Source organism: Amphiura filiformis, chromosome 16 (genome assembly GCF_039555335.1).
Source record: "Amphiura filiformis chromosome 16, Afil_fr2py, whole genome shotgun sequence".
Classification (NCBI taxonomy): domain Eukaryota; kingdom Metazoa; phylum Echinodermata; class Ophiuroidea; order Amphilepidida; family Amphiuridae; genus Amphiura; species Amphiura filiformis.
In genome coordinates this window covers 20,080,692-20,105,385 of record NC_092643.1, presented here as the reverse complement: position 1 = coordinate 20,105,385, position 24,694 = coordinate 20,080,692, and the positions used below count along the sequence as shown (strand labels likewise).

Genomic DNA, 24,694 nt, shown 5'->3' with positions numbered 1-24,694 from the left:
ATGAAATTTTTCAAAATAATGAATAATGAAATCATGACCTTAACTGAAAAAAAATGTGACGGGAAACTAATCATTTCATTTCATTAGCCTAAAGCGTGTCCGTACTGTTTTTCACAGCCTTTTTACAGCATTTGATTAAAAAGGCACCCCATGAATGTATGACAAACTTCGCTTGCCCTCGCCCCCAACTCCTCTCGACTTGCCAAAAATTGTTTGCCCCCCACCTTTCGGCTCATCAAAAATTTCTTCCGCCCCCCCCCCCCACCCCGTCCCAATTTTACCGGCTCACCAGGGCTCATAATTATTGCACAGCCCCTTATTTGACAAGAGTACCCATTTCATTTTGACAAGATTGTGGGCCACTGTGGCCCAAGACAAATAGTAAACCATATTTTTGGCATTCAGGGATGCAGCTTTTATAAATCATCGCATGCAGCCCAGGTGAGACTGGGCTAAAAGTCCCGGCCAAAGTAGGCCTAGTACATCTTCAAGTCCATTTTTTTTTTTGTAGACATATAGGGCCTGCATCATTTTATTTTGCTTTATTCCAAAGTAAAGTAATGAAGTTTGCTTTATTCCAAATAGTATTTAGTAAAATTTGTACTCAACTGAATTTTACAAAAAAACTGCGAAAAACAGAGAACAAAACAAAACTGCAGACACTTGCCCATCACCATCTGCCCTGCTCCTTGCTGCCAAATTTTATAAATGTCGCCCTCGCCTTTTTGCTCTGTCTCTGTCTCGATCTCACGATCATTTGTTTACTCCGACCTCAGCTGCGTGCAAAATGTGCAGTGTGAGTGACTGTATGTACTGACCCGGTCAAGTTCAAGTTTACTTAAAAAACCGAAGACTTGTCTCATCCTTTGTGATCATCGGTAAGTTGACCAGCTGCATAATAATGTAGTGTTGATAATTGAATACATCCTATCACGTCAGCACGGAATGTACTGCTTCTGCACACTGATAGTGTGATACATGGCATGGCTGTTGAATTTTGCTCATGGATGATGTATTAAAAATTCCACATAATTAAAACTATATAGAACCAGGACTGGGGGTATTTGTGTTTTGCTGAAATACATCCGAAACCAGTTACTTGGCAAAACTTGCGCACTAGACATGCTCATGTGCTCATGGCATGACGTATCGACTGCGTATAGTAAAAGCGAGCGACGCAATGCGTTATTTACAATATCGAATATAATATCATGTGATCAGTGTCCGAATTAAGAAAATAAAAGGGTTGTCCCACGGACAACCAGGTTGTAATTTCTGGTTGTCCACCAAAGTTTTTGGTTGTCCGTAAGCTGCCACAATCTGAAACAACTACATGTGGCCAATAAAGTGGAGTGAGTGTATACATGGGAAATACAACCAATACAAGATGCAACCGAACAGGCTTTTCCATAGGCCTACAGTGAACAATAAACAAGAAACGGAATCCAATGTTAACATATATATATCTGCACAAGCGACTGATAGCCTATCTTTAGTATTGATGCTTTCAGGCTTTAAATGATAGCAAGAAATGGAAATCGCCCCAAAGGAAAGATTTTAATCGTGAAATTGATCGCCACATCTTATGGATTCACATGATCCACCGGCGGAACTGTCAAACTGTCAATTACAACGTCTACTAGTGGACTGGTTTTTAAATCCACTCTCATCAAACTAAGGCCAATGGAACTCGATTATTAGTTTCCGATTGGATGTTTGAAAAAAAGGACGAGGTCGCTATTTCATTATTCATTATTTGGTCTCTTTTCATTATCCATTATGTCAACAAAATCAATGATTTTATGAACAGCTTTCTCCAAATTTTAGTACCAAAGTATATATTGTTGATGAAAGACCATCTCAAAACCGGTATTAATGCTTAGATCATCTTTACAGACATTTTGCAACAGATTGAGAAAAGATTTGAATTTGTTTTCATTTTATGAAAAGAAATTTGCAATTTTTGTAATCACTAGAAACATGATGAGGTAATCCTTAAATTTCCATTATTTACTACATCCTCTACCCCTACAACTAAGAAAACCTGCTGATTAGGCCCTTCACAATTAATTCTTAGTTTCCTGTTTCATGGTTGAAAACCAGGGACGAGGCGACTTTTAATTATTAATTATTAATTATCTTTTATTTTCTTTATTTTAAAATAAGTGGTCGCAACCTAAATCAAGTCATTTTGACAAGGAGCATGCATTTAATTATTTTACTACTATGTTTGATTTTATACATAAGTAATGGTACAATTAGGTTCTATGTTTATTCATCATTATAGATGATATGATCAAAGTCAGAAAGTAGCAAATGGTAGTCATTAAAAGTTATTTTGAAAGAGAAAATCCAAAATATAAATAAAATAATTAAATATTTTGCAATTCTCTACTTTGGATGCGGGCGGGAAACAGGAAACTAAGAATCAATTGTAATTGGCCTTATGATCAGCAGGGGATGTCAGACATTTTTGAGAGTTTCAATTTTGATTATTTCCATTTCAATTTTATAAAATGACACATAACTATTTGATTCATAAAATTACATTCAACAAAATGATTGAAGAGAAAACACACAAGGCACTAGGCATACCGTTATAGAATGGAGTATGTAAGATGCCATGTCCATAGCTTCGCAGGAGTTTCCGACTAGCAATCAACATGATCAGCACATTCAGAAAAACACAGTTTAAGAGTGAAGATTGTAGTGAGTAACCAGTCCTTTATAAATGTGCTGGCCACTATCTATTATAATATAGTAGGCTTAAACTATACATTGCGAATTAATTAAGTTATTTTAAAATAAAATGTACATGTAAGTTAACTCAAACCGGCAGTGTATATATCGAAAGCAGTGAAATCGGACATTCCTAAGCGAAGATATTGAGTTCGTAAGTTCTGGTATTACAAAATTGGAAATTGAGATATCGTGGGTAAAAAGCTGAAAAGACAAAAAAAACAACGACAACAACAACAACAACAACAACAAAACAAACAGACCAGAACAATTTGGAGAATTAAAAGAGTTGACATGAGATTAGGAATTAATGTTTTCTGCTGTTTCAGTGTGCATGTTCTCATCGTTGATGGTTTGGTGGACTGTCATGTAGATGTAAGCGTGATCCTAAAAATGCCTTTCACATTGACCAAAACTAATTACAAGACCTCTTCTACATTGAGGCTGGCTTTCCCTTTTAAAGGGAATTTTTATTTATGAAAATAATGAAAGTTTTGGTCAAATTGAAAAAGTGATGCGGGAGGTCAATAGGAAACTAACAATCGAGTTCCATTAGCCTAATCAAAACTGTAAATTCTACAATTTTATCCAAAAAATCAACAGAAGAAATACTAAATTTTGCTTAGGGGGCAGTCACTATTTACGCCAGAGGGGGGGATGGAGGATTGAAGGGGAACACGAAAAAAAATTCTATTATGATTGGGGAACACAAATTATATTTATTCCATTTGGGGGAACATGAATTTTTCCCCATTATATTAAAAAAATTTTTAAAAACCACTGTAAAACAGGAAAAGCAGAGTGACAGAGCGGTAGTACATGTTGATATTAAAGCATGTGCATATTCACTACTTTATTTAATCTTTTGACAGCCTTGGTGGCATGACATGTTTTCTTGTATTACATGTAACATAAAATACAATGTACAAACAAGGCTGATTCACTACTGATTTTTACAGTGAAAGTCAAAATTGTTCCCAGGTTTGTGAAAGTGCAGGCTACAGGGCCTCGTTCTTTTAATGTGTAAAATGTGCAAATACTTGCAATGTACGTGCATGTTTGGTGCTACATAATTATCACCATGGCCCGCAGCCAGCACTTTCACCACAAGCTTGAAACAAATTTGAAAGTATTTTCATTTTTGCTTTTGCTACAAATACAGATGTTGTTATTACTATTCTACACCTACAAAACAGCACAGTACACTCTTTCAAAACCATTAAAGTACAAAATACAAAATGTATGTGCAAATCTGAAAGCAGACGGAGAAAAAAAGTCTTACAGCCTGACTATATAAACCCAGGAAAATATAAATCATATACAAAAGTATCAATGTACTAACCCACAATTCTAAACTCTTTTCTTGAATGAAAAATGTGTATTATTGATATGATCCAAAAGTAAATTGAATTTTTAACCAGTATATGAAGACAAATATAATTATTACTATTCAAATTTTAATCTTGACAAAAGGACAGATCCACTACTTTTCTTGGCTTGTAAATTACTTTTTGCTGGGGCATGGGGTACGTCAAACCTAAATTTTGTGAAAAATACAAAATGCTGTCAAGTTTTACCTTTCAAAGTTATGTACTCAAATCATACATTTTGGAAAGGGCAAGAGTGTTAGACTCAATTTCCGTCATCAAATTTCACACAAACCAATGATTTTTCCAATTAGGCCAAATTAAAAAATGTTTGTCTCAAAGCCCCAGCAGCATTTAGCAAATGGACACGCATTCGATATCCCACAAATCCAAGTTTTCTTTTTAATTTCCGAAAATACTGAAAATTTACCCAAACGTTTTGCCTTTTGACATTAATTGAAAAAACATTTGAAACAAATCTTTAAAAAAAAAAAAAACAATAAAGTTTTTTGAAAAATAGGTGGGCTTTGAGACAAACAATTAATTTAAGTTGGCCTTTAATAATATGCCAAAAAGAAGCAACATTTAAATTGTTTTATCAACAAATCTAAATGTTGACAGTTTTCATCAATATCTTGAAAACTAACCATTTTTGTGGTGGAAAAAAGTCCCTGATCCTAGACAATTGCTTTATAATAAAGATGATTATGACCATTTTTTAAATAGCAATTTTTACCCAAGTAGGCCTATGATGTTATAGGATGTCACAAAAATTGTTAACTATTTTTATAACCTTTCTCAATTGCTACTTGAGTCTGTATCTGAGGCTGAGCTTTCTGAATCTGAACTTTCTGAATCTGAGCATGATTCATGTTCATTTTGTTTACTTGTCGAAGCAAAGTAGTTTGTCAATGTGTTGACTTTTTTTTTTCTTTTTTTTTTGTGAGTCTTTTTTCTTCTCTAGAAGTCTACAATCCATTCATCGACTTGCACAAGTGCATTTCATTATTTTAAAAGAGAGACAATAAAAGTACAAAGTAAAAATACATGAAGACCGTAGTATTGTTTTTGTTAGGGAGGGGGGAACCTGAATTTTTTTACCTGATCGATGGGGGGAACCTGAATTTTTTTCTGAAGCCAACAGGGGGAACATGAAAAAATTTGAGGAAAAGTTGGAAAATCCTCCATCCCCCCCCCTGGCGTAAATAGTGACCGCCCCCTTAGTTTCAATGATGCTTACCGATCGAGTCGCCTTGATGGTGTATTTCCGATCATTTTGCAACGTGGTTGAAAAATATTTCCAAGATGCGAGTATCGCCATTCACCATGGCCCTGTAACCTGGATAAAATTTAACACAATCATTCGTCCAATCCTAGTTCACCTGAGTGATCACGTGGTTTGCCGAATGAAGCCGAATGAACGGTATCGGTGTCGGAACAAGGATTGTTACTTGTAAACAAATCGTTTCGCCGGCACGTTTCAAGAAATTCAATTTACGATCTTTTGATAATTAGTTAGGGATCGTTTTATTTTAACATCTGGCATGAGAGATTGAGAATGTGGGTTAAAGATAAGCCACTCTGTGTTCTCAATTTACAACTAAAATAGGCTTCTCATAAAGCTTAAATTTGCGGGCCATTATGCTGGCCATCCATGTATTTGAAACATGGCGGATATACCAAGCACCCTCATTACGTTCGGGTCTGTGAGGGTGCTCGACCAGGCATAGAGTGAGTGTAGTCAATTTATGAACAATTACTCTTAAATATTTAACAATTCATCAATTGTGTCAGGTTTGAGCAAACTAACATGCTGAAAAAGTGACTTTTGGCTGTAGATCTTTGGTTGTCCGCCGGACAACTATACATGGATCGAATCCATGGGTTCCTACAGGGCCGATGACCGGGCCGATGACACACATTCGATGGGTGTAGGACAACTAGAGCATTATTTTTGGTTGTCCGGTGCATGTTTTGGTTGTCCCGGGCGAACGGAAAACCAAAATTTCGAACACTGTATGTGATTGTTTTTCATTTCTGTGTACCTAGTCCTAGGTAAGGACCCGAATACCCCAATATTTCCCCATAACTGTCAGACCGCGCTATTGCACGTGGTGGTATGGGGTTCGAGTCATGGTTCTCTGATTTTAATTCTGTGGTACTGCCAGCTTTGACTTTGACTGGATACTGGCCAACGTTCCCTGCAGGAATCACACGGTCAGGAAGTGTGCGCCTGATGATATGCTTAGTTAGCCAGCTACTTGAGCTACATGTATATACCGTAATCTGAGACAGAATTTTGTTTGACCTGTGACCTGATTCACAGCCTCATCCTCCCGATTTACCTCAATAAAAGGGACCACAATGCAATTCACATACGTACCAATGTATCCGGAGAGGGGGACTATAGTGTGCAAGGGGGTATCAGACACATCCATGGACTCGTAAAAAGCACCCCAAACAAGTATTTCTGAGACTGAATTGCACCCTAAACAAGTATATTAGGCCAAGTAAAAAATAAAACATGTTTCACGTCCCCTCCCGCTTCCTTTTTTGAGGTTTCTTCAATTTTATTTTTATTTTTTGAAATTCAGTTATAACTTTTCAAAAAATATGTCTAGGAAGTTGGGATGCTTTCTATAGCCTTGCTAAATATTAAAGAAACACTTTTATAAGGTTTTGTGATAGTTAGAGGGGGCCTATCTCTCAGAACAAGAAATAAAAAGAGGCCTCCTCCTCTTTCCAGGCATTATTGTATACGCTAAAATAGCTCTAATTATGGGTATTTACACCGATTTTGCGATAAAAAATAAAAAATAAAAAGCCCCCTCTTCCTCCTTTTTTTCAAAAACGCGGACGTGAAACATGTTTTATTTTTTACTTGGCCTTAAATAGTAGCCGATTTGCTACCTTAAAAGGGGGTACTACACCCCAGGGCCGTAGCAAGCAGGGCGGCCGGGGATGCCATGGCCGCCCCACTTTTTGAGAAATTTGTTATGTTTTTCTTTATATCTTTATTTCAATTTGGGCATATATTTGTCATTTGGCCGCCCCACATTTGTGATGGCTGCCCCACATTTGTGATGGCCGCCCCACATTTTTCAACTTTGCTACGGCCCTGCTACACGCCTGGCCAATTTTGGTGCCTATTTTGGCATTTTTCCCCGGAGGGGCCACTGCCATTATAAGGTGGACACCATGCTCGTGTACAAAAACGCGCAAAAAGGGTAGTTTTTCACGGACGGGCGATGTACGCACGTACAGTGCAAACAGTGCTGTACGGTGCGACCAATTTAGGCGCATTGGCGACTAGATTTTTTCTAATGGCGACTAAATATTCAATCCCTGGCGCCAGTGGCGACCAACTATTGAAGCTTTTAATCGCCAGCAAATGCAAAACATGTATGTTATGTAGCATTCAAGAGTATGAATGTATGCTATGAATATATGCATTTATCATGTCTCAATGGGGACTTCCTGGAAAAAATATAGGCCTACACTATAGGCTACATGCTGTATGAAGTATGTAGCGTTCAATGGGAATATGTAGATTGAGTACAGCAGCTATGAACATTCAACGCACATGGCTGTTCAGTTGGCACCTCAGATTTTTTACCTGGGAGCAAAATTTGGGCGCCTAAATTTATAAAGTTAGGAGCCATTGGCTCCTCAATCAGGTTTTGCACCGTACAGCACTGAGTGCAAAGGGTGTCAAAATTGCCAAAATCGGGAAAAAAGGGTATACTTTTACAACAGATGCGTGTAAATGGTATATAAAGCAGTTATTGATGTGTACAGTTAGATCTTAACCATTACAGTGAAATAAAATGCATGATAGTGATAGTTGACAAATTTTCACAGTTTCATTTACTTAATTATTTTGATGATGTGAGCAAATGTGTTGTTAAAGGGCAGTAGAGCTAATTGCTATTAGAACATCTTATGCGAATCATTAATGAAGGCTTACTTGAAAAGGGTATGATTTCAGACTTGATTTGAAAATACTTGTTTAGGGTGTGGAAAACATGACAAAATACTTGTTTAGGGTATTCTGAGATCGAAGGATAATTACTTGTTTAGGGTCCATTTTGAAAGTCCATACACGAGCATGGTGTCCACCTTGTAATGGCAGTGCCCCCCCCCCCCCGGGCATTTTTCTCAAACATTATAGCACATTGGTGACAAGTAAGATATACATATTATAGGGGCAACGACTACAAGTACTGTACTGAAAATTCAGCAACTGATACTCAAAGCAATTAGTTATTGATTTATTGATCAAATATTGTTTTTCCCTCATTTTTGACTGTAACTCCACTTGAACTGTTGTTTGTGCTGAAATAAAATTTCCAGTGCAGTAGTTGTAGTCCTTGCCCCTATAATATCTTACTTGTCCTAATGCGATATAATTTTTGAGAAAAATGCAAAAATAGGCACAAAATTGGGCAGGGGTGTAGAACCCCCTTAAACAAGTAGAATGTCTTATCCCCAACCCTAAACAAGTGTTAAAATTGATGCAATTATTACCCCTGAACAAAACACACAGAAACAGGTGCTTAAATTGTAACCCTGAATAAAGAAGCTGCTGCCTTCAGGAGCTTTTTCATACTGCAGGCTTTATAAAGTCTAACGCCGGGTCGGTGTCACGTTGGGCGTAAAACTGGGGTTTGAAAATATCATGAACCAGTCCAAAGGAATGTGCAAAGGAATCGTACACAAGAAGAAAACACAGGATGAAATAGTTTGTGCGAGATTGAGAAAGAGGATTTATTTCAGCATATACCGTACTGACGCGAGTATAGTCCCACCTTCAAGTAAAGTCCCACCCCCAAATTTGCGAAAAATTTCAGAAATTAAATTTTTTTTATTTTTTCGGCTTTGGAGTGTCCCAGGACCTAGACCTAAATGCTAGGATCATTCATGGTTGACGTAAAAATTAAAAAAAATAAAAAATTCAAGATGTTTTGTATTTTTAATATGAAAATTGATACTTTGTATTCATGTCATACTCTATTAATGATTTCAAAATGCATTCAAATTCAATTTTTTTTTTAGGTCAACCATGATCCTAGCATTTAGGTCTAGGTCCAGGGACACTACAAAACCGAAAAAAAAAAAACTTTTTTTTTTTTTTTTTAAATTCGAGTATAGTCCCACCCCCCCAATTTTGATAAATGTTCACCCATAAACGGGGTGGGACTATACTCGCGTCAGTACGGTATATGTAAAATTTTAAATGAACATTTTTCAAGAATGAAGGAAAAAGCACAAAATCCCAAAAGTACCTAAGAGCTCAAAAAACATGACCTTTTACTCCAATTTTATATGCATTTGACTTCACATGCCCTTTTTATGTGAATCTTTGGAAGCGCCTGATACCCCCCTTGCCATTATAGTACCCCCCCGGGCAATGTATTGGCCTGCTAATTGCGCTAATTATTCCTGAAAATGTTCTCATATTTTTACATGCATTCATATTAGGTGACAATGTTATCCTTTTTTGATGATTCAGGAGGGCTAATTCTTTGGCATTTTGTACATTATTACAATAGCTCCTGTGTCACATTAATATTTAGATTCATTTACCGTATTTCGTCAAATAGTCGCCCCCCTCAAATAAACGCCCCCCACCACTTTTTTCAACAAAGATGTTTCAAAAATGTCGATATTTCCATGCTATCTTGTGTAGTAAGCTTACCAAGTTGCGCACATGGTCGATAATAGCGTCAATAATTGGCGAAAATCTGGATCAGAAACCCGGAAGTGAACCAGAAGTTTCTAGTTCATAGTTCGTCATTTTAGCGTGTGTTTTTAGTTTACGTAGTGATTTTAACGGGAATTATCGTTCTAAAATTGACCTTGAATAACGCCCCTTGGGAAAATGTAATTCCCGAGGCGTTTATTTGACTAAATACTGTAAATCTTTAATCACAACAAAGGAAAGTATTTTCCCCACCTATTTTAAATTTTTGCCATTTTTGATTTTTTTTTAGCTCACAAGGAAGATGCTAGCTGTTCAATAGAAGCAAAAGTAATTAAAACGTACAACTTTATCCAGCTTTGAAAAAAAAAAAAAAATCTGACCCGGGTAGGCCAAAGGACGGGCAGGAACTTTGTTCCCGGAAATTGGTGGGTGCCTTACTAGAAAAATCAAGAAAATATAAAAAGTATACTTTTAAAAAGTAGCACAAAGTTTAAAAATGAGCTTGATATATTAGCAGCAAAATAAACCTAACACTTTTTTTTATACAACTGCTATTCAGGTTTGGCATAATATTTTTAAATCACGATTTAAATCAAATGATTTAAAGGCCCATTCAGTGATTTGCTCATCCGGACGATCGTAAAAATCATCAAAATTCAGATTTTGGTACCTTTGTAATTGGCATAGATGTGCTAACATAGCCTGCTAGTGGTTCGGTCGAAAGCCGTGTATTTTAGACAAAATAAAGCATTTGCATGATTCTGGACTTTTGATACTGACAGTACAAAAAGTCCGACTCGAGATCGAAAGAAGCTCACTCTCCATCGCACTAACACGTTGCTATGTATTGTTTCTACTACTTATTACATCAGTAGCTACTATTTAAAACAAAATACACAATTTTAACTGTTTTTCATATTTGAATTGACCGTTAGTTTGCCTCGGTGACCTAACTGACCTTTAATTGCTTATTTTGTTTTCTACTACAAAAATTAAACGTCTGTTTTAAATCAATTTAGACTCTACTTCCCCGTGTTAGAAACACTGGACTAGGAAGTTTTTCCAGTCGATTGGTGGCGACTGTACGAAAATCTCGATTTTCTCGAGTCGATCTGAGTTGAAGTAGAAAACCTTTCTAAAACTTCTGTTTTTGACTAATTTGTCGATGTATTCAGGGAAAAGTGGTTTAATGAAATTCTGTAGACTTATTCTTTATTTCTAAGCAACTCTGACAAATTTCCATTTTTTTTAATTTTTCCTGTTAAATCACTGAAAGGGCCTTTAAATCAAATTTTTAAGTTTTTACCGTTTTTGATCAATTTAAGGGGTACTACACCCTTCGATGAATTTAGTGTCTATTTTTGCATTTTTCTCAAAACTAATAACATAGTGGTAACAAAAGTTATATGTATTATAGGGCAAAGAATCCAATTACTACACTGGAATTTCACTGACCCAAGACAAGCGGTTTGTTATTTATGATAAGAAATAAGGTACCGCTAGGATGTACCTCGTTTCCTATCATATATACTGAACCGCTTGTCTTGAGTCACTGAAAATTCAGTGTAGTAATTGGATTCCTTGCCCCAATAATATACATAACTTTTATTACCAGTGTGTTATCTGTTATTACATGTATGTTTTGAGAAAAATGCAAAAATAGTCACAAATTTATCACAGGGGTGTAGTACCCCCTTAAGGTTAGCCGAGAGTTTTTCATGCGCTGGATTTCAGAGGGGCGTAAGTTCATAACAGAAACAGCCATGCAGAAAATGAACAAGCGTCGGGACGAGAGGCCTACTTACAATAGAATATCGATCCACGGTCAAGACATGAAAAGGATATGAAACTTGGCTTAGCTCGTGCTCGGAGCTCGTGAGTCGGGTGGGGGGGTGTCATGAGAGGCGGCATGCCGAGTCGGATGTCGGGGGCACAAGCCGCTGCAATTTTCATAAGGATTTTATAAATTTGAAAATTGATTGGGGGCACTTCGTCAAGCTACGCCCTGGAAAATGTGTTGATTTTGAATTTATAGCCTTGATATCTTTGATGAAATAAATCAATGCTGCTATTCCCCTGATAACAATGTAATAGGGTACAACAATAACATCAACAACAATATCAAAAAGCAATTATTTGCAAATCGAATTTGGGAAGAATATTCAGCAAGACAAATACTTAGCATGCCTACAAATTTTTGAATTATATTAAGTGAAAAACAATCAATCACGATTCACTACAGTCAGCGAATCAATCAAATAAAACTAAAAAGAAAGAAGCAAGAAAGAATAAAGAAATAGTAAAAAGAGAAAGAAAGAGAGAGAAAGAGAGAGAAAGAAAAAGAACGAAAAAGAAAGAAAGAAAGAAATGAAAAAAAAAGAAATGAAAAAAGAAAAGGAGAAAGAAAAGAGGAAAGACACACGGGGACTCGAACCCACAAAAATGGTTCATAACAGATTCCCAGTCCAACGCTCTATCCACTCGGCCATACATCGCTTACGCAATTACTCATTCTCGAAGGGGATATGTAACTATAATTGGATGCAATTACTTGATTACAATCGCGTCCGCACAATGGCTCTTAGAATAAACACGCATGTCGGCGCTGAAATTTTGAACGAACTGATGGAGGAAAAACCTTGTTTTTTGCAATACTACCTTCAATTTGGAGTGAAAATCAAATGGGATAGCAATTGGCAGAATGTTGAGAAATAATGTAGGTATTCAGATGTCTGAATTAACGTCTTGTAATCAAGATATCGATAAACAGAAACAGCCATGCAGAAAATGAACAAGCGTACCGGGATGTAGGCCTACTTACAATAGAATATCGATCCACGGTCAAGACATGAAAAGGCTATGAAACTTGGCTTAGCTCGTGCCCGGAGCTCGGATGCCGAGGGGGGGGGGTGGCACAAGCCATTTTCGCAATTTTCACAAAGATTTTATAAATTTTAAAATTGATTGGGGGCACTTCGTCAAGCTACGCCCTGGAAAATGTGTTGATTTTGAATTTATAGCCTTGATATCTTTGATGAAATCAATGCTGCTATTCCCCTGATTACAATGTAAGGGTAGGCAACAACAACAATATCAAAAAGCAATTATTTGTAAATCGAATTTGGGATGAAAATCAACAAGACAGACTTAGCAGGCCTACAAAGTGAAAAACAATCAATCACGATTCACTGCACTCAGCGAATCAATCAAATAAAACTAAAAAGAAAGGAGCAAGAAAGATAGTGAAAATAGTGAAAAGAGAAAGAAAGAGAGAGAAAGAAAATGAACGAAAAAGAAAGAAAGAAAGAAATGAAAGAAATGAAAAAAAAAAAAAGAAATGATAAAAGAAAGGGAGAAAGAAAAGAGGAAAGAAAGGAAGTAAAAATGAGAAAAGAGAAAAAAGAAAGAAAATTCAGCCACACGGAGACTCGAACCCACAAAAATAGTTCATATTAGATTCCCAGTCCAACGCTCTATCCACTCGCCACAGATCAACTTACACAAATTGACTGTTCTCAAAGCGGATGATATAACTATAATTGGATGCAATTACATATGATTACAATCGCGTCCGCATTATGGCTCTTAGAATAAACACGCGTATGTCGGGCGCTGAAATTTTGAACGAACTGATGGAGGAAAACCTCGTTTTTTGCAAAACTAGCTTCAATTTGGAGTGAAAATCAAATGGAATAGCAATTGGCAGAATGTTGAGAAATAATGTAGGTATTCAGATGTCTAAATTAACGTCTTGTAATCAAGATATCGATAATTTCACAAACCAGCTTTTTCTCAAGCAAATTCTCCAAAATTGTCCCCCAAAGCGGGCTTTTAAAATTTAATCGGTACTGTATTTGGTTCTTCCCCATGGCAACATTATTTCTTTGATCGATTTGTAATACAATACGAAAAAGAAGAAAACAATCGCTCGGTGTGGATTTATACGGAGCGCACATTTGAAAAAAAAACCTCATGGAACGTGTTTTTGATCTTGTGAACATGGTGGGTAAAAATGCTTTAAACGAAGGATTTTAAAATTTATTCTAATAATTTGTATATAACACACACAAAAATGTTAAGCTACATCCAATGCACCAACATTTCACTCGCTGCGATATTTGATTACTGAGAAAACTCTGTTTTAGAGAACAACTTTATACGTCTTTTATCGTTTTTTTATCGTCTCTTTGTGTAACCTTAAATACATGAAAAAGTCATAAGGATAATCTCTCCTGTCACTCTTGTGGATTTTGACTTATTTGACATACATTAAATGAGGCACTTGTCTGCTCCTATGTGTCTCTTTATACATATAAAAAAACATCTCCAACTCCAAGTCACATGTTAGTTTAGGAATGTCCTCTCATTGTTGCAGGTTGTGACAAACAGCTAGCCAACAATCATACTGAATTCTATAGGGTATTGTCCCTTCAACAATAGGAGTTTTGGTTGAATGGTTGAATAAAAATCTGTGTGACCATCATTACAAAAGAGTAGAATTTACTACTTATCATAGACATGATAGAACTGGCTAGTCTCCTTTAGAGCCGATTATATCTGTTGGTCGTAACACTTGTCGTTCGTAACAGACCATGCAGTCTGAGCCCGAGACTACGAATTGGAATGCGATGAGAAAGTCTAAACTCCGATGCAGAAAGTCCACATATTTAGACCCCAAAGTTTATTTCTGAAAATAAAAGATCAGATTACCATAAAAACTAAACAGTAATCTTTGGCGAGGTCTAATGTAATTTTTACATAGAATTTTCATCATCTTTTCAGCCTTCATTTTCACTAAATTGAAAAAAAAAGGCCTATATAATTAAAATAAAATACTTCTAAAGCAGAAAAGTTGTACCGTGATTGAGTATTACAAATCGTTATATGATGTGTGTAGTTAATATTCATATTCTTTTATACATAGGATGCTTCAGTTTTTTTTTACACAAAAAATATTTTATTGAAACCCTCCCACTCCGCTATTTCAAAAAGGTAACCATGCTTCCTTAGCATGTGCAATAAATTAGCATTAAAATTAATCTTATTCTAAAGGCATTTTAGAAACACTTGGATTTGGGCGGATGCTGCTGTGCTGAGACACCAAATCTAAATAAAGTGAGGCCAAAAAAATATGTGTGTTTCCTGTAGCAGGTCAAAAAAGTCAAATGAGAAATGCATTTTTTCATTTTTATTTTTTAAATCCATGTCTTCAAATGATAAAAATATCGCTGCAAATTTTTGCTGCAAATTGGAATGGAAATTTATAGTGGGTCTCTCCAACACACCCAAAAAAAATCATTTTCAAGAATATTTATGATCCCCTTTCAACTTGCCGATTAAAAAAGGTATTAAAAAAATGTTGTGTGTTTTCTCCAGTAGTTTTTCACTATGCTCGTTTGTTGTGTAATGTGAAAATGTTTACTCCAGTAGTGTTTTGTATTGTTTTTTGTCATTTTTCCAGTTTTTTGGTTTATTTTTCTTTGCAAAGTGAACAAAATTTTTTTCTAAGGTGCAAAATAAGCTGTCAAAAACGTAATGCTCGCGCTACAGGAAACAAGCTTGTTTTTTTTTTGCCTGATAGATGGAGAATATTGTTCTGTGTACTTTGATACCTCATTAGGCATGATGAGAGTTCATTCTGATATTTTGCTATACATATTTGAATGACAAAAGGTAGTTTCTAAAGTGACAAATTTGGATATTTCATCCTTGGAGGTGATTTCCGCTGCCTATTGTTACAGGTTTAATCCGGTGTGACAGATGAACGCTCATTCCACTGTGTTCAATATCTATGCGCTTCCAGGGAAAATTTAATATAAATTTTTGCCACTTTTGAAAAGCTCTCTTCAAATTGCTATTTATTTGGTGAAATAATATATTATACAGAACAAAATTTACTTTATTTTGTAATTTAGCTTGTTTTTTGTATATTTTTTTGTTTTTTATCCTTGAGCACTGGAAAATGAAAGCCCCTCCATAGATAAATAAAAGGTAATAATTCCATGATCTGAAAGCTACTTAATATTATTATATGTATTATGTAGGCCTACATTGTTGGCCCATACTTGTGAAGATTATTTCAAAGAATGAATAGGCCAAAAATATCGCAATTATATCAAGGCTGCTCCTGTAGTATTAATGATGTCCAGGTGTCCTTCCCTATAATCAGCCTTCAAGGTTTCAAAAATAAACCATTGTACTGTGAACACTAGTGAAAGTAATCCTTAATGATTTTCTCTTATTTAGTCCATTGGTTTCAGACATGTTTATCACGCTCCAGTGCAGATCATGGATAAATTCATGGATAGGTAGGGGTGTGCTACCGAGAATTTGAAAATGGACCCATTAATATACTATCTTTCAAGAAATTTTGACCCATTGATACACCAAAAGTCAATTTTACATTTTCAGACCAATTTTACAGAAAATTGTCTTAGTTTTTACAAATTTCCCCCTCAATTTTGGCCAGAAATGCTACCCATGTTTGCGGCACCCACCCCCCTGGGACCCAAGTCACCATCACTTAACCAATTTTCCATGGAAAGCCGCATAGTTTAAAACAAATTGGCACAGTTTTTACCAAATTTCCAGAAATTTAAATTGGGTATAATTATAAAGTAGCAAAATGTGGCTATTTGGCTGGATATTTTTTGTAAAATAATTCATCATTATACAAAATTGACCTAAAAAAGGGGTCATCGATAAACCAAATGTATGTGTCAGATCTCGGTATGGTCATTTGTAAAGAGCACCTCAAGGCGGGAGGCAAAATTATATAGTGCAGACTGCAAAGTGACAAAAATAAATATGACACGATCAAGGTCGGATGTCGCTAATATTGATTTTGCGATATTGGCAAAGAAAGTGTTAAAATTCTTTTGTTTTATATTGTTTTCAGCAAATTATATTTTGATGTAACTTTGCAAAGAAAGGTCGTATCAACATGGGATTTTCAGTTTCTGAAAGCTCTAAATGTCCTCTTTAGAACTGTATGTAAAACTCATTTTCGACCAGGGTCGACATGTGACTCATTCCCCTTGATCATGTCACAAATGCATTACCCAGATCCATTGACGTAGTACGCCATTGACCGAACAAGTTTGCCAAATAAGTTGAACTTGCAAGCTGCAAACTCCCATAAAAAACTGTAATACAAATGTTCCGATTTATTTGCTTCAATGGATTCACAACAATTGGAATCTCGTTTGTCAGGGAATGGAATGGAATCCAATGCAAAAAACATTTTTTGACAGAACTTTTGTCCATGAAAATTGATTCTCCTCATTAAGGTTATACCAGGTATTGTTGGTCGAAGCAGCCAAAAAAATATTGATTTTCATTATCTGAATCAATATATTATTGAAAATTAACACTTTGGTGTTTTTCAAAAGTTCATTCTACAAACCATATACTTTGAAAACTTACTTAATTTATTGTTGTTAATGAGTTATGTACGTTTTACAAAAGTGTTGTTGTTTCAACCCTCTTTACAACATAACTCAAGAACTACAGGACCTACAAAAGTATATCTGTGATATTTGAATTCTTCTACACCCTCGCTATGAATTGAGCAATGCAATTTTTGCTCAAGCTCACTACCATTCGCAAGATGATGTGAACTACCAAATCACAACAGTTTAAAATAATTAATAATCTTAATGCCACACTTTATTTACATTTAGCTCAGACATTTAGACAATACTGCAAAGTCCCATAGAAAATTAATGAAAATGTTTTAGATTTTTTTTTGCTTCATTGCATTCATATTACAGTTGGAATCTTATTTAGCTTAACATCATCGTTGCAAGGTCACGTCACATGATTGCAAGAAATCACAATCCATACATTTCATGGTCGCATTAATTTAGAGTGGCAAAACTGGCAAGTTATACATTTTCTGAAGCAAAAGGTAAAATTCTGTTTTCTAAAAAAATGCTTAAATTCTCCAATTCTTGGGAATTTTGCCAAACTAACTAGAAACACTGTGCCAAGAACTAAACAAACAAAATGGAAGCACTGCTCAATACAACAATTTGTATACACCAAACAAGGTTATGGATATATTGAGTCCTACTGTTTCCCTTTTAAGGGAATTTTTTCATTCCATATCCCTATATTGAATAGAATTGGGTAAATGAACCATGAAAGTAGTCACTCCTTTGGAGGGGATTTTAAGGTATCAGTCTTATAGAGCCAAATCTATCTCATAATATTTACTGTGCCCTAGGCTGTTCCAATCCATACAGGTTGTGTGTGTGTGTGTGTGTGTTCAAGGGGGATCTCTTCACAAGATTATCATTGCTATTTGGTTACCATCAGCTGAAGCAGTAAATCAAATAAATATTATTGGTGATTGTGACAATTATGACAAATTTTTGTTCATCATTGGTGGCACAAAATAACCATTTTAATTTAAAAAGTATCAGCTTATCTCATAGCTGTAAGCTTTATCACCTATTTGTTTATTAAAGCCGTACTTGAAGGACATGTACATTACATCAACAAACAAAAAGAACTTTAGATTAGTTTCCTTTTCATTGCATTGCATGTCTAAAATACTTTTCTTTTCAAATGGCTTGAAACCATCGACCTCCACTGCTCAATATAATGAATAATTCTCTTTTCAATACGACCTCCAAATTTGCATGGTCTAATGGTTACCTAAGAGATTTTGTGGGTCATTAAAGGCTGGGACTTGAATACAAAGGACCTCCATTTTATTGATGTGTTGACAATAGTTCTCCATCTAAGTCAATTGAACCGCCATACAATAGAGCTTACAATAGGTATAACTGCACTTTATTCCCTCACAGGAAAAACTTAAGCTGTGGTTGTGTGTGTGTGCAAAAGCTAGACATTATTGACTCACTGGGAAGTTTCTATCCTGCAGGCCTGATAAAAATTTTAATCCTCTTTTTTGGTAAATACCCAACACAGGCTCTGGAATTGTTTGCTTTTGATAAGTTCACAGTTGTGAAACATGGGGCCTATTTCTGACTTTTATGTGTGTAAAAAAACCGTGTGTAAGTTATGTAATTAAATAATGAACAACTGAGAAATTGAACATGATACAGAGATATCATCTGTTTTAAATTAACATTGTATTTTAGATTTCAATTCACTATCAGAAAACTAAAAATAGTTGAAACTGTTAAGCCTGCATGCAGTTGATAATCTAGAAACACTGCAGTACAAAGAGTTTCTATATGAAGTATTTATTGTGCATTATTGACCAACCATTGATTTTTGTGTGTGCTTTGTATTGATGAATGGCTTAATGAACCATGGTAGCTCATGGTGCTGCCAAGGAAAGGTATTGATTGGACCATGATTGGACCATGCAGAACTGGTTGAAAATATTGAATTGTTTTTGGTTAAAATCTTTGTACATAGATCAAAAAAGATGTTGTGTTTTCAAAACATCTTATGAGTAAAATTATATCAGCACCTATCAGCATAATAAGCATTAGGACATCTCTGCACAGTATTTTACAAGCCTGTGGCATTAAAAAAAACTGAACAGGGATTAGTAGTTTTGTATGGAGTGAGGTGACTCATAATGTGGATTATATAACAGTACTGAAGGACAAAAGCTAGAGTGGCAGCTTATTGAAAATGTGCTAAGCAACGAATCAATACTAGATGGGAGAGAAATAAAGCAAATAACCTCAATGGCCCTCCAGCTAGCTAGCTAGCATGCATGGAGTAGAATTGTCAAGGACCTCCATTTAATGCATGGCCTAGGTTGATGGCTTTCTAGTTGGCCTGTGTGTGTGTGCTCGGCCGCCTGCAGAGATATTTATTACTCACAGCACTTTAATCCGGGCAACGGGCACACTGGCTGTGCTGTATTTCTGGCTGCTTGGCTGAGCTCATTATATGCACTAGTGCACTGCATACTAGTATAGGATTATCAATATTGTGCAGGGTATACTGTATGCATGGTGTATTTACCAAGGGAGTCAAAATCAAAAGCGTTTTTACATGGTATGCCATTTTATGTGGAGAAACGTGTTATTCGGTGACTGTGAGTAAATATTTTCTGATATTAAGCATAGATTGTAATGATCTACTAATGTTTAATTAATTGATATCATTTTTGAATATCCAATATACAATGAATTGAAACATACTAATCCTGAGTTTGAAGTTGAATAGAATTTCTAGCATGTTTTATAGAACAGACTACCATTTTATATTGTTGGGTTTTTTAAATAACCCGGTAATATCATGCTTTGTAATTTAAGTACTGTTTTAAATGATTTTATTTTGAACACATCTCTGATATTATGAATGGAGCAGATCATGTGTGTTTGAAGTTGAATATATTGGATAGCATATTGTATTGATTGGAACATACTTCTGTGTGTATTGTATTTTTCTTTTGTGTGTATAGATATTAAACTACAATGTATATTATCTATGTTCTTTTGTGTACTTTCAAGTTAGCATGATTTAGTACTGATCATAAATGTAAGGCAGTAAGCATTGTGCATGTTGAACAAAAGTTTCGCTTCCTGAACTTGGAAGTAATATTATATACAAATGTAGGCCATTTGTGATAAATTGTTTTAAAAAAAAGTTGGAAAAATATCTACATATTTTGTAAAGGAAGCAAAAATATGACCACATTTTGTTAAATTTCCTGCAAATGTGGATCATTCAATTTGAAACTTTCAAACGTACTGCTTATTATTGGAAAAAATTGGAAAAATTTAGATTTTTCAATGCTAGTTTTTTTAAAGGTCTTACATGTATTGTTACAATTTTGTTTGAATGAACGCACATGTGTGCATATAATGAAGTGAATCTAAGTCACTCAGTATTTTCATTTTAAAAGGTGGCTTTTTCTTTGGAAAGGGGGCGGGGTTCCCAAATATATGGGGGGGGTCATAAATATTTGGAAAGAAAAATAGGGGGGTGGTTAACAATAAAATTTGTGAAGTCCAAAATGTAGGGAGTCACAAGATGACCACATAACATGTTTATTTTTTGAAAAAGACTGATTTAGATACAATTTTAGCCTGTTTCTAGGGGGTAAGGTGTATCAGTGGTGGGGGTCATGAAATTTTTGGAAAGAAAAATAGGGGGGGGGGGGTAATAAAATTTGAAGACCAAAATGTAAGGAGTCACAAGATGACCACATAACATGTTTATTTTATTCAAAAAGACTGATTTAGATACAATTTTAGCCTGTTTCTAGGAGGTAAGGTGTACAAATGTATCAGTGGTGGGGTCATGAAATTTTTGTTGCCAAAATAGGGGGGTCGCAATTTTATTGATGCTGCCTTTTGGAAATTTGGGACCCCCCTTCCGAAGAAAATGATAGCCCCCTTATCAGCTAGTGTCATGCACAGAATTGCTTAAAAATGATATATAGGATGTGTGTATTGATAAGAAACCTTACCTGCCAAGTTTTAATGTTGGCATTTTTGACTTAAGGGCTCGGATAGCGATGTTTGCACAGTATTTTTGTGGGACTGAGAGAACATCAGACTCACCAAATTGCATTCTGAATGCGAGGAATATCCTTCTGATATCAAATAATTTTGACTTTTTGAAATTTGCGATATAATACAAATTTTATGTGCAAATGTGAGTGACTGACCCCTAATAACATGATGTTTTTCCTCTAAATATCATTGAATTATTACAGGGAAGGGTATATTTTGCATCTTGGTATTTGGCACATTGCCAATTTGTTCAAAATAGCCAAACTTTTGGAAACAAAAATTTATTAAAAAATACTTATAATGCATTAATTGTAAAATAAAAGTCTAAAATAAAATATTATAGTTTTATAGCATACACAGCTTTAATCTAGCCCAATTGTATGAAATAATTTATCATATGGGCAATTCCAAGCGTTGCGGAATGATGCAAACTGCCTTTGTACGAATTTCTTTTTGATGCAGCAGCCAAATATGTATTAACAGCACAAGGTGAATAGCATAATGTTAAAGTATTTTTGGTTAGTGAATGATTAAGGTAGGAGAAACTTTTCCAAACCACCCTAATTTCCTAATTTGCATATGCAAAGTTCAAGCGTTATGGAATGATGCTACGGGACCAGTATTTTTTGCACTAAAACATTTTGACAAACTCTGTGAGTTTAGTAATCTGAGATATTAAATTTGCCACTTAATCTAAAGCTTAGGATGTAAACTGACAATTGTCAGTATCGATTAAAAAAAAATTTGGGCATCGTCTCTTTATGCCAAATTTTCCGACACTAGGTCACGTTATGGAATGATGCAAGGAGCGCTATGGAATGATGCTGTGTGTAAAATCCGATAGAAAATGAAAAGCAGTCCATGTTTGAAAATAAAAATAAATAGATCAATAAATTTGAGTAAATTGTGTTTTATATACTTGGCTACTTATGTTAGCTGACAAATATCAATATTTATCCAAAAATATTTATCACCGATTTTTTTAAATCAGATAACTTGTGTTGCATGGTCACATTTTTAAACTAAAATTATGTCAACATTTTGCTAGTCTAAAATTCTTGGAAGTGAAATTTAGCACTGGGTGTTAGCCAAAGGATGTAACATAACAACTATCACCATCTATCAAGAAATAATCATCACTGTTTTTATTTTATCGTAAATTTAAAGAAAAAATCCTTGCAATCCATGAATCCTTATGGCGTTATGGAATGATGCAGGGGTTTTGTGGAGTTATGTCACTTACAATGGTTCAGGCAATGCTGAAACATCAATTACTGTAAAGATAATTCTGTGCAATGCATTTCAGAAAGTTCTAACCCAAAATTGTGAATATTTTTTCAAACGGGCACATTATGAATTATGCATCATTCGCATACGCTATGAATGATGCAACTTTAATTGGTCGTTACACCGCATAAATTAGACTTTTTGAAAATTATTTTTGGGTCATTGGATAGGGATGAATAAATTTGCTTTGCATTCTAATTTTAATGAAAATCAACTTAATTTGAAAATTGCAGTGGTAAGAAATGATACTTTTGGGTTTCGGAATGATGCTTTTAATCATAAAATTGGTACTCAAACAATGCTGACGAAGCTACACGTTATAAAATTTGAAAATTTCTGGTGTTTATATTTTGAGCTACTTATAAACTTTATATTCACATGCATAATTTGTTTCCAAAATTTTACAGTACAGAGCAGTTGCTGTGTTTTTAGTTTTGCTGCTTTTACCAGTCAAGAATATGCAAATTTATGCAAATTAGGATGTTTTTCTAACATTGGGCACCATTTCCTCCTAAAAAAGTACGTTTTCAGAAAATATAGCTTTTTAGCTACAATATGAGACCAAAATCACATACTTGACTTGATTTTTAAATTTTGACAATTTGGGCGAGGTTGCTTGGAATTGACCATATTACAATGTACATGTATAAATATCCAATTTTATGAAATAATTCATATAATTGAATAGCCAGCCTATTTTATTGTAAAATCTCTACGGTCAATATGGTGAATATACATAATTGTAATTATAAAAGAAATGCTTGATTGAACACAAGGCATCCAAAATCCCTGGCGCAAATTTGATTTGAGCCTGCAGAAAAAATACACCAATTACATATGTATTAATTAAGGCCTAGGTGCAATAATTTAGGCTCTGGTGGGAGGTTAAAATTGGGGGGAGGGACAAGAATTTTTTGGCCAGTCGAAGGGGGTGGGGGAACAATTTTTGGCATTCCAAGAGGGGAGGGGGGCAATCTATTTTTGGCACACATTCATGGGCCGCCTTTTAAACACTCTAAAAAAGGCTTAGGAAAACAGTTGAGGTTGCAGGAAAAAAAAAAATTGTATGGGGAAAGTAAATTTCTCCTTGTGACTCGCTGAATCGAAGGTACCGTGAACTGATAGTGTTTCTATTCTGTTTTACAGCCTGTAGGATTAGCCAAGCTGCTGTCTAGCTAGCAAGCATAGTAAGCAGGCGCTTAACTATCCAGCAGTGTTGTGCCAAATGACAAAGGGTGTGCATAGGAATTAAGTCTTGTGTAGAGTGAAGACGCTTCAGGGCATGACTGTATGGCTTTGGAACAGAGTTATATATCGGTGAGTGCATGTGACTGTATTTTGAAATATATTGTTGTGGGTCTATAGATTGTATGCTTATTGAGGCTGGGAAGAAAGAACCTGTACATAATAATGTTGTTGTTGTTTTCTTGCATCAACTTCAAGTAGAATTTTTTTTAAACTACCGTAAAACCTCGTCTATAAGCATATAGAGTGTTTTTGATGAAAGCTAAATTAATATGAAACAACTGTATGCCAATACAATAGATTGGTCTTACAAGAGTACTTGTTTGTATCTATGTGTGTGTATCGGTTTTGTATTTGCTCAAACTCCATAATTATATAATTTTGTCGATGGATGGTGCCTGGATTACATGTAATTTAGCTTTAATCAAAAGCACTCTATATGCTTGTAGACGAGGTTTTTACGGTATGTCAAGATAATAATGATATAATCAACTAATTTGAAGATTTGATTTGCAATTTAAGTAAAAATTTCTATTGCCCAAGTGAGAGGAGAGAATTTTTAAAAAAGGTCATTTTAGTGTTGCTCAGAACAGTAAAATGCAAAGGAAGACTTTGCTTGATCACATCACATCACATTTTTTTTAAAGCCCAGGGCAAAGGAAGACCAGTGACGAGTATTTACAATGTAGGGATGAGATTCTTCCTCGGATTAGAGGAATTCCTCCTTTTTGAGTTTTTCTTTCTGTACAAAAGTATAGGAAATTGTCCTCCCTTCGGTGCTTTTCTTCTTCTTTGATTGAACCTCTGATTTGTCGCAACAACATGTTCGCAACTTTGCAATCATGCAATTGCAATTTGTAACAGTAAACTTTTGATGAATCTTTGTTTTTATCAACCTA

The 24,694-nt window shown here is 35.2% G+C and overlaps 1 protein-coding gene across 3 annotated transcripts in view; it reads left to right on the top strand.

Annotated features, from left to right (window-relative positions):
* Nucleotides 1–787: 787 nt before the first annotated feature.
* Nucleotides 788–24,694, top strand: part of LOC140135703 (uncharacterized) — a 44,865-nt gene continuing 20,958 nt past the window's right edge. The window contains exons 1-2 of one of the 3 annotated variants that reach the window (XM_072157297.1): nucleotides 788–878; nucleotides 23,697–23,867. The gene's annotated coding sequence lies outside the window, so the exon portion shown is untranslated. Of the gene's footprint in view, nucleotides 879–19,275; nucleotides 19,838–23,696; nucleotides 23,868–24,694 lie in introns of those variants that run through there. The other 2 variants (XM_072157298.1, XM_072157296.1) reach the window with 2 other exon arrangements.